This window comes from Lontra canadensis, unplaced genomic scaffold (genome assembly GCF_010015895.1).
Source record: "Lontra canadensis isolate GAN:19392208 unplaced genomic scaffold, GSC_riverotter_1.0 scaffold32, whole genome shotgun sequence".
NCBI classification, from domain to species: domain Eukaryota; kingdom Metazoa; phylum Chordata; class Mammalia; order Carnivora; family Mustelidae; genus Lontra; species Lontra canadensis.
In genome coordinates, this window is record NW_022631026.1 from 5,159,206 (window position 1) to 5,176,501 (window position 17,296).

The window sequence follows — 17,296 nt, forward strand, 5'->3', positions numbered from 1 at the left end:
ATCTAGAGGTGGACAGCAGTCAGCCAGATGACCAGGAGGAAGGAACAGCATCTGCGAAGTCCCAGAGGATAGGTAAGAGTCAACCAGGTGACCAGGAGGAAGAAACAGCACTTGTGAAGACTTGGAGGTCAGAGACAACAGAATAGCTTTGAGAAAAAGTAGTATGTGTGGCTAAGTCACAAGTTATGAATGAGGGAGAGGGGAAAGATAGAGAGAGAGAAATAGGTAGTGGCTAAGAAATTACGAGAAGCAGACGGGCGTGTGTGTGTGTGTGCACGTGTGTGTGTATTTGTGAAGGGAGATATAATGCCAGCCAAGGGATATGTATATGTACGTGTACATGTATATGTATATATTGTTTTTTAAATGTTTTCTGTGAGTCAGATTCTCCTGCAGCAGTCCTCGGTGTCCATCAGGCTTGACTTAGAGTAAGGAAGACATGATATAGGGGGACAAATTCTAACCCACTGTTTGAAGATGTCTATGGGAAGACAGGAGGACACTAATTCAGCAAGGTCAGACTTTAAGTTCTTCCTCCAGCAGCCCAGACAGAGTTGCACCTGGGGAGGTAAGGTTGGCTCTAGGGACATCTAGATAAGCAGAGAGTAACATAAAGTCGCCCAGGGCAGTGGTCTGCTTCTCAGACGGAGGCCATGGTGGGGCATATTTCAGGTCTACAGGGGAGCCCCTGCCTTCGACTGGGCACCAACCCCAGCAGAAGAAATGCTGCATGGGAGCTGGCTGCAAGGGACAAACGGATGAGACTGACACGGAGTTCCTGCCCCCCGTGACCAAACATAGCATGGACAGCTCTCCGAAGTCTCAGTGTGCCCAACAGAGAAGCACAACGGTGCTAAAAAGCTGGTAGGACATAAGAGGGTTCTGAAAGTCAGGGCTGGAGTGGAAAATAGGCAGAGGTTCGGAGCCAGACTAAAACTGGATCTGTAGTAAGTGCTAGAAAATTACTTAAAACCCCAAATAGTGCTGGTGATCATCAGTCCAGAGAGCAAAGCCAAAAAGCCCTGAGTAAGGAGGGACCAGTGAAGATCCGGATGAGGCTCCATGGAGGCAAAGCTCTCTTCTTCGCAGCCCCCATGAGAACCAGTTGGTGCCCTCACTCGGCCTAAGTGCCATCTCGGGGAGAGGGGACAGAAGAGGCATCTTAGAAAATTTGAGCATTTACAGGACTCTACAGTATCTAAAAGTAGCCCTGAAAGGAGCAATGAGAAAGAACTGAGTTTTGTTAATAGCCAACATTTTAACTGAAGGTTATGTGTCTGGACTAGGCAAGGCTTTAAGTATTCCTGCCGCCCAGTAGGGCGAGGGCTCATGAGAAAGCTTGTGTGAACTTCAGAAAACCAAATAGCTGTATTTTATTCACCAGTGTGACTCTAGAATAGATGAGATTTTCAATCCTCAGGCTGAATCCATGTTATAAGTTGAGTTCTATCCTGACACCCACCAATTGGGAAGCCATGGATGGATAACGTAATCAGATACACATCTTAGCAGAATTGCTGTGGTTCTCATTACATTATAAAGTGCCATTAATGAGATACCAAAAAAGCATATCACATTGTCAGCTGAGTATCAATATGAGTGAAGCCAAAAATTCCCTTTAATGTTGTCTCTTTAGGAGACTTTATTGCAAGCATCTTTCCTGCCCTGTAGGAGCTGCGAGCCAGTAGCAGTAGGAGGGGGTTTTCAGCAGCTGCCAAACATGACATTTCTGGACAGGCTGCCTCACCCTCAGCAGGGGACATCTGGAAAACAGCCTTTCATCTGCTGGCCTCTGCACGTCTGGCTACCTGCAAGGGGCTGGAGCCCAAGGCATGTGTGTGGCTGGAGCCTGGCTCTTGTGCCCAGCTGGGCTCCAACACGCTCGTCAGAGAGTGAGGTCTCCTTGCTTCCAGCAGCAACATCTGTTCTGGGAAGCCCTTGTCCATTCCTCTCCGAGATGTACTTATGGCTCCAGCCAGCCTGGAGGGATGGTCTAATCAATGACAACCACTACAGCCTGACAGGTGCAGGTCCCCCAGTGGATCACCTCCTATGGCTGGAGACCAAAGCATTGCAGGAAAAAAGGCTGCTTGTCATGAGCTTGCCACCTGGCTCAGGGGTATGTGACATCAAAAGGAAACGACTGTGTTATTTATTAATTCCACTAGAGCAGACTTCTGCACAGTGGGTACCCTTTGCTCCCGGGGGATGTTTGCTCAGGATTACTGAACTCGTGGCACTGAGCAACAGTGCACTCTTACCCTCACAAACAGCTAAAACATGGCCGAGCTCTCAGGTTATGATGCTCTCCTGCTCTTCTGCTTGAGAACACCTATGCCAAAGCAGGTAAAATACAGAAATGACTGTTGGTCATGGGGAAAAGTTAAGTTGGTAAAAGAAATGGGGATGGGGGCAGAGATCACCACCTTGTCTATCAACTCATAAGCCCTTATAAGGTCTGTTGTGTGATTTAAGATGATATGGGGGATGTCTGTATGTATGGGCAGATTCACACATGTTTTGCAAATGCACAAAAGACCTGAAAAGACCTGAAAGAATGTATCATGTACTGTTTACAGAGGTCAACCCTAGGGAGACAAGGAGAAAGACGGTTGGTGATGGTGGTTCTCTATCCTCAATACTGTGTATTGAAAAATGGCTAAATAGATGATTTCATGGATTCTTGCCTCATTATGAATGAGTTTATGAGACAAAAATTATCATTAATCTTTGACAACTCTGTGTTAAATATCTACCCCTTCTCATCAATCTGGAGGTTCAGTAAGAAAGAGTGTTCTTGGAGCCCAGATGTGGGTGACTTCAGCTCTCCCAGTAGTAGGTAATGAGTAGACTTATAGCTAGCTTCACCTCCCTCTTCTGTAAGATGGAGATAACAAAATGCCCTTCATAGACCTGTTATAATGAGTGAAATAATATTGCTCTACCCTCTGGCACCAAAGAGTGTCCCAGTCAAGGTTTCCCCAAAGCACCATTGCCCCTCTGTGTCCCCACGATGGCATGCATACCTCCTTCAGCTCCTGACAAAACTGCATCCAATCTTATTCATGCTGATCTTTCCAAGAATTTCTGAATTCTACAAAGGTAGAAAGGAAGGAGCTCCTTCTTTCTTCTGTATCCACAGAACCCAACTTAGCATTGGGTACATATTTGACAAATAAGGAATGAAGATTATGTGAACAGGTCAACGAATGATTAAAAGAATGAGCAAATAAATAAACATGTGAATTGATAAAAAAAAATCAGTCTATATATTTAAAAGATCACTGTCCTTTAAAAGCATGTTTTCTATTTATGGGAGATGAATTCTTGACATTATTGGAGATCACCAGTTTTAAAATAAATAACAAATTTATGACGATGCCCACAATGATAGCTGCTAACAATGACTGAACACATATCAGAGCCAAGAAATGTTCTAAGAGCTTTCCAAGGCTTAAGTCATTCAATCCTACCCACCCTTGCACTAAGAAAGCATTCTAATTGTTTTTATTTTACAAACGAGGAAACGGGGAGGCAGAAAGTTTAGGTGTATTGTTCAAGGTTTCTCGAGTGACACAGCCAAGCAGTTTGTCTTCAATCTCCAAGCTCTTACTACTAGATTATAGTGCCTCTCGATTCGTATTTTCCTTCTCCATATAGCCCCTATAGGTAAGAATAGATGAGCTAGAATCTGGACCGAGTAGATGAGTTAATCCCTTCACCTTGACAACAGTTCCAAACTTGGGAGTTGACTAGAGATAGGTCTCAACTAGGCCGCTCTAAGATGCCCCCCAGAGTCCGTGACTGAATCAGTCTTGAGACACGTGGCTCAGTAGTAACACGCCCTGGTGGGTTATCCAGTCCCCTTTCCTCTGAGGAGTGAGACAAACCTGTCACCGATCAGCAGGCCCAAGCAACACTATTGCTCACTCACGTAGGGCTTTTCTGGTTTCTTTGCAAACAGCAGAGTTCAGCTGAACAAAGCAATTCTGTCATAAATCTTGCTAATTCAGATTGGGTAGGGCATTAGTCATTAAGCACTGGTAAATGACCAATTTTCTATCACAGCTGTTTTGCAGCTATATTTGAATGCAGAACACGAGCTTTCAGGCCCACGTAGCAATAAAATTTGCAGTTTCTGGTGGTAATATTCACTTTACCATCAGACCCCCTTAATGACCAATTTGGACAGAGATCATTGGCAATTTCTGGCTCCTCCCTGGACAACTAAGGAGAAGCAATTGCCATGTAATTTCAGGAAATGACTTTCTCAACTCAAGTAAACTTCTGTCCTCCTCCATGCTAACTTGGAAGCAAAAGTAGGCATTTTTGCAAGCTGCCATTTCCCCCCTAGTGCCAGGTATGAAATGATTGGGAAACATCAAGGCAGCTTGTAGAAAGGAAAAGGCAGCAATCTGGAGAATGAAGACAGAAATGAATAAAATTACCAGACGTTCAGAATGTTAATAAAAAGATTCCTATTTTGACCAGCATGTTATTTCATGGGAGAAAGGGGAAAAAAAAAAGGTGCATTCTCTGAGGACTGGAATGGAATTATCCACATTAAGAAGGAAAACCTACCTTATAGTTGGAGACCTAGATGGCCAGTAAACACAATGCACCTTTTGCTGTTCTCCCCACTCCCCGAGACCTATTTTGTGAGAAGTCACTAATCGATCTGAATCAATTTCTAACAAACTGAATTCATTAGGCAAAATTTGTTTTCCCATGAGATGAAACACTGCACAATGGTTAATGATGGAACTGAACCGGTGGGCCTCAAGCTGGGCATGGACATTTGGCAATGTCTAGAGATGCTTCTGCTTATCACAACCGAGGAGGGTGGCAAGTTCCCACTGACATCCAGTGAGTGGAGATCAAGCACCCTGTTAAACATCCCAATATACAGGACAACTGCCACCCCCACAGAGAATGATCCAGCCCAAAATACCCATGGTGCTAAGCAGAAAAGCCCTGAATGAGACAAACCTGGTTTATATGCCAGTGTGACCACTTATGAGATACATGATTTGGGGGAACATTGCTTAATCTTACTCATTCTCAGTTTTCTTATGCCTAAATTGAGGAGTGTTAGTGAAACTCCCTCATTAGAATCAAAGTCAAGGGTTTTCAACAATTCCTGGGAACCTATAAATGCCTTGCGCATGATAGGTACTTTAAAAATATTTGTTGAACGAGATCATCAGACTCACCCCACCAAGCTAATGCAATTCTAACGCACAACAAAGAAACCTCCCAACAGTGACTATGTGCACTATCCAAAAGGCTCTGAGCTGTGGATAAGAGCTTTTGGGTAATGTTATTCCCCTGGAGGATAAGAAACCACCCTTTTTATTTAATTGGAATCTAAGGTCAGAAGGAACTCATTTTCTAAACAATAACCCTTGTCCATTTGATACTCTAACAGAGATTCTGATGCCTGCTTTTATGAAGTGGATGGAGCCAAGAGCTCACCAAAACCATCAAACCTATAGGCTTCAGAGTATCCAATGGTCTGTCTGTAGCCAACTCTGTATTTAAAGCAGTCACCAAAACCCTAGTTGTTTGCTTTGGGGTCCGGCTGCATACACACACTTCCCTGTGTTAGGAAGAAAAGCTAACTTACAAGCAACCTATAAAAATGCCCCATTCTTGGAGGAAGTTGAAGCATATCTGGGAAGGTTGTTCACTACAATGTTATTCACTAAAGAAAAAAACCAGAAACATCAGATATGGCCAACAATAGGGAACTGATTAAACAAATCACACTGTATAGCAATTAAAATCATATTTCTAAAAATTCTTACATAGGCAATTATTAAAAGTACATTTATAAATGAGAAAGCATTTTCATTATGATCTGAAATTTTTAGGGCTCTAGTTGTAGAGCTCTAGAAACACAAATAAAAGACAGATATAAATAGATAACAGGAGAGCTGAAAGGACAGAAGAAAGATGAGAGAGACAAACATAAGTCGATAGGTAGATATTACTGGTAGTTATTTTGGGGGTGATGGGATAGTGGGATATGTGTTTCAGTCTTTAGACTTGGGTATTTTTCAAATTTCCTATGAAATGAGCACACATTACCTTTGCAGTCAGAAAAAAATTAGGGCATCACAATTAAATTATGCGATAAAATCCACAAGTCAACATGAATTACGGAATATATCTCCTTGCCTTTCTCTTTGGAGGAGGTTGTGGTAAGGTAAGTAAGAAAGGAATAAAGTGAGGAGAAAAGAGTAAAGGAACAAAAGCAAAATCCAAGTGTTTTTCAGTCAGAACAACGCATCCCGGTCCCGGCTGCCCCAATCACCCCCATGTGGCCTGCAGCACATAATCCATCCTCAACAAAATGTAGAACAGCACTCCATGACCTTACAGTGAATCAAGACTGAGGATATGAAAAATGCTAAGTGAACTGGGAAGTGCTGCACACCAATTAAATATTCAATTAATAGTGCAGAAGTACTGTTTCTTGAAAATGATCTAATGGGGAAAAAAAGGGAAGAAAAAAGCTTTGAGTTTGCAGAATGGGACCTGGGTTCAAATTCAGACTTTATGCCTTGCTGGTCATGGGGCCTTGGCCAAGTCACTTAGTTGCTATAGGTTTCAGTGTCCTTATTCAAAAAATTTGGTCTTTATCACCATCTTAATAACTGTTGTGGGTTCAAAGGCACAGTAAGTATAATGAACTAGGTACTGTAAGAAAAGTGCACCTGAAATTTTTACTTTTAGGCCAGAGATGCTATTTCTGAAATGAGGCTCTATGTTGACTGTGGTTAATAGGCATGTTGAAAAGCCTAAAGATAAAAAGAGAATATGTCATATATATGTGAACATGTGTAATAAAATATATACATCAATGTATATAACCTCTTGATCAAATAACAAATCAAAGTATATTTTACCATAAAGGCTTTGTGGAAATGCTGTGCTGATGATAGGTTATGTACAGAAAGTTAACTTTTTTTTAAATTAAACTAAGGGCAGATTTTCTTAGATGTACCAGATAATTGTACAAGCAGCTATATGATGTACCTAGAATCTAGACGGGTTCTGAAAGCCTCTGCCACAGAGTGTCGAGGTACAAGCTGTACAAGATGGACTTTGTCCAAATGCTACAGGAGAGATACAACAGGCCGAAGTTTACAGGGAGACCAAAATAAAATTTGAATTTGTACAATCACAGAAACTCTTTAATAAAGTTAGGAAATAGTGGCTTAATTTCTTTAAGCTCCTGCCTTCCGTGGGTGGGCAATCAGGCTGTGCCCACAGGTGCTTTAAACGTTCAATAACAATGTAAGTCTAAACTAGGCATCCTACTGGCTTGAAACCAGGGCATAAAATGGGTCACAGCAATTTTAATTGTCCCTATCAAATGTCACAAGACTTCAGGCCTTGAAGTACTCCTTTCTTAGGAAAATCCCCAGAATCTCCTAGGTTTGTTTTTTTGTTTTGTTTTGTTTTGTTTTTGTGCTCAATGGTCACCCTGAAAGCTTTCAACTCATTGTTGGGCTGGAAATCAGAAATGCCCCTTGAGATCGAAGGGATCTGCACCACCTCCCAAGCCAGTGTGTCCAAAGCACCCAGCTGATACATCAGGACCCAAGGCTCTTGTCTAGGCCATGCTCAAATAATTGATTTGGTTCATTAGACCAGAAGACCAGAACAATCTTTCCCAGGTAAACTGCTTCTGCATGCACATACCACACCGGCGTTAGCCTGGGCTCCCTGGAGAGCTGCTACTGGCTAGGTCTGAGCTTCTACATCCTCTTAGACAATCACCCATGTTTTCCTTTCAGTGGAAGTTTCTCTCAGGAGTTAGGCCACCGGTGTGTCTCTTGATGGCCCACAGTTCTTCTATTTCAGGAATCCCATCAAGCTCCTCTTCCAGGAAGCCTTACCTAGAGCCTCCCTGGATCAAACAACATGCGAAGTCAATCGCCCACGTTTTGATGGCTGAATCTTAGGATGAAGGGGTTGGGATGTGGGTTTCTATCTTCTCAAAGGATCCTTGAGTTCTGTTATACAAATTTCTCACCCACTTCCTTCCCTTCCCCATCAATAACTGCCAAATTCCACCCATCAATCATTTCTATCATAGAAGAAAGCATATGCCTCACTGGACAGTCTCCCCAGGTGGAACTGCCTGAGCTAAATATTCAGGGACTGCATCGCAAGGAGCAAGAAGTTCAAAGAGAAACGGTGGCCTTTGTAGATTGCAGTGATGAGGATGACTTTCACAAGGAGAAGCAGGTCAAGCAGAACCCTCAGTGCAGTCAGGGTTGGGAGTGGCCGTCAGAGAGCCTAGAGTTAGAGTGTGTAGCATGGATCAGAATGCCAGGAGTGCTTTCACAACCAGAGGAAAATTCACTGTGAGGAGGATCCAGTGAGGTGAGCAGCTCAGGATGAGGCTAGAAATGTCATTGTTTCCAGGCAGGTCCAACCGTTTTCCTGGAATAGTCACAGGAATGTTCTGACTGTCTGGTCTACAGAATTCCAAGTTCTGTCTCCACCACTTGGAGCTGTTTCGGACACCCCTCAGGAAGTGGGAACCTGGGGTTCCGCTCCAGAACCTCTCCCTGGGGCTCACTGTGAAATGCTGGAGGAGGCCAAGGCAGAGACTTGTGGAAATCCTTGGAAGTGAGCTTCCAGCTCCCCATCAAGCTCAAGGGGGAAGGCGGAAAGAGCAGCCAGAGGGACAGAAATGAGATGAATGTGAAGACAGCCGAGAGCCGGGCAGACATAGGCCTTGAGAAGGCGAGCCTGAGATTGGAGGTGACTCTGTTAAGGTACATTCTTAGAGCCAGCTGCCCAGGTCCCGGGAAGGTACTGGAGGACCTTCAGCTTTTCAAGGAACTGCCCAGAAGTAATCCCTGTCTCCCTTGCTTGATCTTACTATAGTCCAGTTTTCCTTTCCACAGGATTTGAAGAGCAGAACATTAAGAGAAGGGTCCCTAAATCCACCCTCAGACACAGTTCTTCTGGGCCCTTCCTGAGGGACTGCAAACAAGGAAGTGATTTCAGGGAACAACTGGGCCCACACCCTGTCTCCTCACAGCCAGCCCACATCGAACAGATTAATCACCTGAGACCCAGAGAAGAGAAAGGTGTGTCTGAGAAGCCTAATCCCCCGGGTGTGCTAGGGTGATGTTCTTTATACACATCCAAATTTTCTTTCTTCCTTTGCATGAAATGTATCTGACCAACAACAGAACTTTGTGAAGAACTTCCTCAAATTCCCAGCTCTATTCTCCTACTTCGCATGGGGTCCATGGAGAGGCTGACTGTACGAATTCAATACATCCCTCCACGCACCAAGAGAAGGGGGAGGCAGACATTAATCTACAATGACCTCAAATAGTGCATAAATATGACAAGATGCATGAAAGATGGTCTTTATTGATCACAGCCAGAGCAATGACATGTGTTGGCAAAGTAACAAGAAGTTATACCGTGTAGCAGCCTGGGCCTTCACGAGGCCATCTTTGAGAACTCACTCTATACGTGTATGTACGGTGCCATTGTGTTTTTATGTTGTTCACTTTTTGCCTTGCCATTGTATTTTTTATTTCATACCTTTTTTTTAATCCAAAAATTTCCATTTGTCTTTAGAATTCACTTCTTATGGTGGTATCCATATACTTTCACTATGATTTCTATTTCTTACAATTTTAATCACTTTTAACATTTTATTTAATGGTTTCTTTCAGATTATCCTGTTTTCTGTCTCAGGGCACAAATTTCTTGTTTGTCGTTTTGGCTAGCTGTTGCAGTTGCTCATTTTCTCAAATGGTGTATGATCTTGTCACTTAAGCTCTCTTCAGCAGAGTTTGGGGTTTCTGTGGGTATCCCAGAAACCATAGGTAGTTACAGTATTCCTGTGGAGAAGGTTTCTGTTGGTTTGCTGTTGACCTAGGGCTTGGGAGTCTCCTGTCCTGGATTCTACGGTAACTTCCCTATACCTTTATCAAACCGTGTTAGGTGCCACGCTGCTTACAGCACAACCCTGATTCCTTAGTAGAGCTATTTTACTACCATCCAGAGTCCTAGGCATGTGGTAAGCCTCCTTTTGGCTTCTCCAGGCCCCCACATGTGGCTTTTCTAGTATGTTCCATGGAAGCGCTGATCATTCCTGGATCCTGTCTTTTTACTGGGACTCTAGCTTCTCATCTCCAGTTGGCCCAAATCAAGATCTACAGCATCTGTGGGAGCCATCAACATCCAGAGCCTAGGCCTAATCAGTAGCTCCAGGGACAGTCACAGGGCCAGAGGAAGTCCTCTGCTTAGGCTCTACATTCTCTCTTAGGTTTTGGTGTTAAAATATATTCTTTTCTTCCTTTTGAGCATGCCTCAGTATTTTTAAAAACTGTTTTGTTATTGACTACTCAGCCCTTCTATGCATCTTAAGGACAGCTGTTCAGCCCCCAAGTCTACACCATTGCCTGCTCACTTTGCTTGTCCAGCCACCTCTCCTGACCACTTCTCAGTGAATGTTCTAGTCCAAGCTGCCCATCTTTCACTCCCCCACAGGTGTCTCCTTCTTCTCTCCCTTTACTCCTGCACTTCTGAGCCCCCATCCAGGTACTGCCCATTTCCAAGGTCTAGCTCAACCTCCTCCTAAAAGCACTTCTGACCTGGAATGAGCTCAGATTTTTCTTTCCCATCCAGCACATCTTTCCTTCCAGCACAAATTATCTGCAACAATTCTTCTGGCATTTTTTATGGCTGTATATATTTTTAAATCACAGAGTTGGGTAGGAAACACAGGACTTTATTCTTCTACAGTGTAACTTAATATCCATCTTGGCCTCCAATTTCAACTATAGCAGGAAAGTAAACCTCACCAATTCAAGGATAATTCACCACTTCTGGTCTCTTTTTTTCAGTCGTCAGTAAATCCAGATTTTTCCACCCTTTCCTTGCTTCTGCCTTTAACCTAGGCTGGTGGCACTCCTCACATGACATCTGGATGAAGATAGTCTTGTTCAGGTCAGACTGTGCCCTCCGCTGGGTGTCCCTCTGAACAGAGTCCAGTCCCCGTTAGTCTTTGCTCATTGACCTTTAGAACCCTTGCAGCCCCTACTAAGTCCATTGTCTAGTCATAAGCTCTGCTTTGGAACAATTGTAGTCTGTGTCACAACTAGCAAGACCATTCCATTGGCTCTTAACTCTGCTGGCAAAGAATAAGGGCTTAGGACATGCTGGAAAATCAGCGGTGCTCTCCCGTGCCCAGTGGATGTCTCTGTGAGTTCTGCTCCACTGCCAGGCTGGGTGGAGATGCCCCTGAGTCCTAAGGCTGAATTCTGTAAAAGCAAGCTTCAGGTTCCCTTGCTTTTGCATTCTCCCACACTGAGGGAGGTTCTACGACTAACCACCCAACTGCCCCCTTCCTAGGATAGAATGTGGAGTGAGCATGGGGAGCAGGAAACCCACACTCACTCTGACTCCTGCCCGTATGCAACGCTAAGAAACAAGTCCTACTTGTACAACAAATCCACAAAGATTTCCGACTGCCCCTAAGATGCAGGTGAGCTACAGAAGAGAAAAGCAGTCGGTTATGTACATGTTCTATGAAAGCCAGGCATTTGGAGATAAACTGGATGCTAAGTCCTTCAAATGTTGGTTCCTGAAAATCAAAACTGAAGTTTGAGACTCTCAGCTAAGTTATGACTAATGCCTTTCCCTCTGATGTTCTCTAATAAGGGCCCTGCTGGTAGGGGCAGGGGGAAATATGGGAAGAAGGGAATTTACAGTCATGTATTTTAATTTCCAATACTACCCTCAGTGTCCTTGCATGTACCATACTGTCATTCTTTGGGAGGGATGTATTATTATTACAACAGTCTCCACAAAGAGAAATCAAAGAATATCCTAATCTCTTTGAAATACCGGGTTCTGATGGAATGACTTTGGGAGTAGGTCTAACCAAATATCAAACTTGAGTTCCGTACCAGCACGTGTGAGTTTTGAAACATTGGTCACTATGGGCACTGGGATGAGTATATCTATTTTAAATCTAAAAACAAACCATTCAGTTTTTCTTTTTAAATTAATTTTTCAGTAATGTATACCATAAGTATAGTAACAGGTGTCCAATGAATATGGTAAAATGTATACTCATTAACTCTATGTAAATTTTAGTTTTTTAAATTGCATACTACTCCAGTCCTCAATGACCATGTCATCCTTGGCCCTTCCTGAAGCCCCGCCCACACCCTGGTATTAACAAGGGGCTGAAGGTCAAGGAGGAAGCGAGAGTTTCTGTTACATTACTCCATAACATCTCTTCCTTAATGATAATTTAAAGTCACTTTAGGTACTTTAAATTAGGTACGATATGAATTAGGTACGAATATTAAAATGCCCACAGAATCAAAACAACTTCATCATCACAAATACATCTGCTGTCCTTGCTTTAACTCAACACCTACGTTACATATAAATGATTAAGTAAGTCTGACTAATATTTCTCATTCTCCACCTAAACTTTTTCCCACCAATGTCGGATTTGATGGCATTTTATGTAATATATTAGTATCTTAAACTATTTCTCTAGCTACTATACAATGAGCATTAATATTAATACTACAGAATGAGCATTTTATACTATGGATTTAAGACTTGTAATTGACTTTAGAATTAATTGGTGGTACTTCTTCCCCCTAGGAAATGAGCTAATAAGGCATATTTAACTAATTATAATAACAACTAGCTTGTATAGGGCAAACCAGATTCATTACAGATATTGTCACATCGCCGTCTGACCATTACCTGGGGGGGGGCGCAGGCGCTCCTTCCTGCTATACTAAGCAAGAAATGGAAACTCCATCAACTTGAGGTATTTGCCCCAAATCCTTCACCCAGTAAGTTGTAGAAACATGATTTGAGCCGAGATTTATCACTCCTCTGCTTCTTCTACACCTCACCGGCCTCCCCAATTAAATCCATGTCTCTCAGTTGGGCAGGGAAGTGGTTCCTCTTATTGTCAAGTTTCATCTCTTCTTTGTATTCCCCCGACCCCTCGAGTGCATCCCCCCGACCCCTCGAGTGCTTCCCTCACCTTGTTAAGGAGAACATGAAGGCTTCTGCCTGCTCAGGCATTTCTCTAATGTAAAGTGAGATCTTTGCAGCCATCCTCTCTAAAATGAGAGCATTCCAGCCCGTGTTTGCTTGTGGCTGCACTGCTGAAGACATCATCCCAGCTCCCTAATGGTGTGAAAAGCAATTTCACATAAGCCTATTTCAGAGCTGCACACTCCATCCATTAGCCAGGGACAGAATGAGACAGAGAGAGAGAGAGAGAGAGAGAACCACGAACTGTTCCTTGCTGTACAGACCACTGTAATTAGAGACAAAAATGGATGCGATAAATTCTAAACCTTGCAAGGAAGTGAGCTTTCCCTGGAAAACCTGTTTGCAAATGGTACCATGCTTCTTCGTTTTTCCACCCCGTGAGTTTTCTGCATCTGCTATTTAAATATAACAGCACATATGGTAGCATCATTTCGCAAAGCAGCATAAGAGGAGATGAAGAAACCATTACCCTCTCTGCTTCCACTCCCCCACCCACCTCTGTGGCCCTGTGTATGATCTGGAGAGCAAGGACCTGGAAAGAGGAGTGACCCCTTCGGGGAGGGCCACACTCCACCCACCTTACTTCCCCGGCATCATCTGCCCCTGCGGTTTCAAGTTCTCTCCCACCGGATGGTCCAAATCCCATTCACTGCAGAAGAGTGGGACCCAAGCTACATATTTCCAGTATGCTATTAACGGACATATTTTATAATAGATGGAATCTTCCTACTTGCTTTATGTGGGTCTGTTTAAGACGTGGGAAAGCTGTTCGAGTTTCACGTGGTGACAAGTTGGAGCAGTAAGAAACCACTGGGTCACCTCATCTATCCCTCCACCAGCACCTCCGCGGTCGTCTAAGCTGACTCTTTAAGTGGAACAAATAGCTGCTGCTGCCCAGGAAAATCACTCAGTGGTCCGAGGAAAACAACCTTCTCTGGTTTCCAACTGAAATGTTCCTCTTCTAATTTGAGTCTGTTAACTCGCAGCTAAAAGGGCTTTCCCACGAAATGACTTCTCGGCTTGCACGTGTCTGACACTACCCCCAAGCGCAGGGGAAGCTTTGAGCTGGACCTGGCAGGATATGTGGGAAAAAGTGAAATCTCCGAACACCCACCAAGTCAGCAGAGCAGCTCTGAGACCCAGGAACCTGGGATGCGGAGGCAGCGTCACCGAGGACAGGATCGGGCCAGACACGGATTCCTCCAAGGGAACCAGGTCAGCTTCCCCAAAGTTAATTCTGGAGAAAGGGCCTGGCGCCTCTCTCAGGTCTTGCTACCCAACATGTCATGTGGGAGACAGATGCGTCAGCACTGCCGAGGAGCTTTTTAGGAAGTCAGACTCTCAGGCCCCACTCTGGAGGTACCGAACATCAACATTTAAGAAGTGCTGCTACACATTCCCATGGGAGCAGCCAGCCCACAGCCCCTTGCCTCGGCCCACCTCGCATGGTGGGGGAGACAGCAGGATCTAATCCAGCTCTGTCTCTAGAGCTCTGCCGCCCTGGCATGGAGCTTCTAATAGTTTATAATGGCACCTGCCTCCTGAGTCTGAAGAGCAGGCTAAGTGACAGACGCAAGAGGGGACAGGTTGAGCAAGCCCTTTCTCTCTCCTCCCTCTAAAGGACCACTGATCCAACAGAAATATTGGAAATAGTCATAAAATCCAAATGATCTCCAAAATGGGGAAGGGGCTGTCAGTCAGTATAGTTTCAACCAGCTTCTTTCTGAAAGATGGACAATGGCTGGCAACCTGTTGGCAACTGACCCAGCAGTGGAAGACAGAGTCCAGAGGATTTTGGGAAGGGACTGGGAGTGGGGAGTGATCACACTCCCGGGAGATTCTGGGCTGACTCTTCAGGACCAGGAGGTGGGTGAGAAACAGAGGTGGAAGCCTGGGCATTAACCAGCGGCCACTGCCCCACTCAGAAGCCACCCCACCTTGACCCTTCCCGTGGAGAAGCTGTCAGTTTGGGTTTCCTCGGCCTCACAATCCTTCCTCCCACAGATGATGAGTCTGATTTCTGTGTCTCAGGGATGTATCTACTGTTGAACTTCTCAGGCAGTTCTGAAATATGTCTCGCATTCTACAGAAAGGCCCCTGAAATCCAGGGGCCACGCCTTTGTCATCTCGCTCCCATGCATCCATGATGGCAAACAGTCCATAGTGTTTATGGAAGGAAAAGTACTTTTCCGAATTTGCTTTCTTTCTACTCCAGAGCCTGGAAACTTCTCTCTCGCCCAGCACAGGATGCGGGCATCCTCAGGGCAGCTTTCTTCTGAAAGCCTCCAAGTTCCCTTCTGGCCCTGCTATCCACATATGCTACCCCCTTCGAGAGACCCTACTCTGTAGCCATGCCAAATATAAAAGCTCAAAATAAAGGCATATTGGGCAAATAGCAGAATAATGCATAATGGAATACCTAGCTGAAGGTCATTTCCCACACGACGACATTTCCTTATTAGTAAGTTCTCCTCTGTCCTGGGTCTGCTCCTGAGACTCCCTGTTTGGAAGCCTTAATGTATCATCATTAAAATAGAGAGGTTTTATCTTTTTCTGCAGTCTCCCATTAACCAAGCTAGCAAGACCGGTTAACAAACCTGATGCCAGTTTGTCGCTGACCCACCCACTTTTATGTGCCAATTCTGCCTTTAGATAGCAACATAGTCAATTAGTGCATTTGGTTCACTAAAGCTATGGTTTGCAAGCTTGGAAGCTCCTCTGAGGTATGGACGTGGTCTTGCTGATTAGCTTCTCCTGACCTATGCTGGTTTCACCGGGGGCACTACAATGCTAACGTTGGGTTTGTGGGGGGAAAACACTCCGACATAGGCCACAGACATCAGATTAACCCCTGAATGTCCCATTCTGCATCTTTATACTCCTTCTCTGCATTGGAATGCCCCTTCCGGATTCGCCTGCTTGACGTATATTTATTATTTTAGGGCTCCACCTACATGATCCTCTTCTCATAGGCTTTTCCTGGATCGATAAGCAGCTCCTTTGAACATCTTACACTTGGCTCATATTCCTGTGATGGAACTCAGTTTAGGCCCAGGTAATAAGAGCACTAAGTTCTAGGGCTGTGGAGATGAGGTATCATTTCTCCTCTTGAAGAATAAATGGTCAGTGGAGGAGACAGGAATTTAAACACAGAGCAATGCTATGATTTAAAATAATGTTGGTAACTGGAAAAGGTCATAATAAGGCAACCGTGTGTTTTGTCCAGTTATAACCATGGCAATCAACAGTACTTAGCTGTGAGCCCAAAGACTGAGTCTGGCCATGTTAAGCATAAGGGGACTAATGCTACAGATGAACTTGGAAAAATCACTGTGAGGACATGGACAGCAGACTTCCGGACAGGTCACCAGGAGCAGTGCCCCCAAATCACACCACAGAGCTGCTCTGCCAGAGTCAGCCCTTGGCTGTCGCCCAGCAGTGACTCCAACATCTGGCACCCAGATGCACCCCAACTGCTAGTAGTGCCACTTCCCAGGAAGCAGCTGGGTGTCAGCCACCACTGCCACACCACGGATTTTCTGTGGTCTCTGCATTGCTGAATGTTCGCACCCATGGCAGGTGTGTCTCCTGGCAGACCCTAAGTCTGCGCCCAAGCTTCAAGGAGGTCATAAGAACAAGGACCTGACATTTGCAGCTTCTGCACCGGGCGGATAAGTTCATGGGGCCCCTATGGTCTAGCACTGGGAACTGTCTCACTGCCTTATCCTTACGTATTAAACAAGGGCCTTGAAAGTCCAACAGCCTCACCCAGAGCATGCAGCTGGTTGGAAGTCAAGCTCAAACTAGAAGTGAAATCCCCAGCCCTCCACCCAGTTATCTTTCTACTAATTACTTTTTTGAAAATGTTTGCTCTCTGAATTACCTCTGAAAAGATTTGGCACCATACAGTTTTCTGTGCAGGTTGGTCTATGGCAGGTCAAAATTTTATCAAGTGGGTCTGGTCCATAATAACTCCATTTCCCTACCAGACTCAAAAATATGTAATTAAATATTTCCCAGGAAATGTCCCAGATCCTCCAGGCCATCATTTTTACAAGCCCAGGCACACAGTTTTGGGTAATTTCACTGCCCATAATGCAGGTTTCAAACTTAAACTATTGTGATTTGCTCTGGCCCAACAGTATAAATCTGCACACTCTGACTGGGTGATTAGTACATCTGAGTGGGTCATTCCGGTTGAGGGTGAGATATAAAA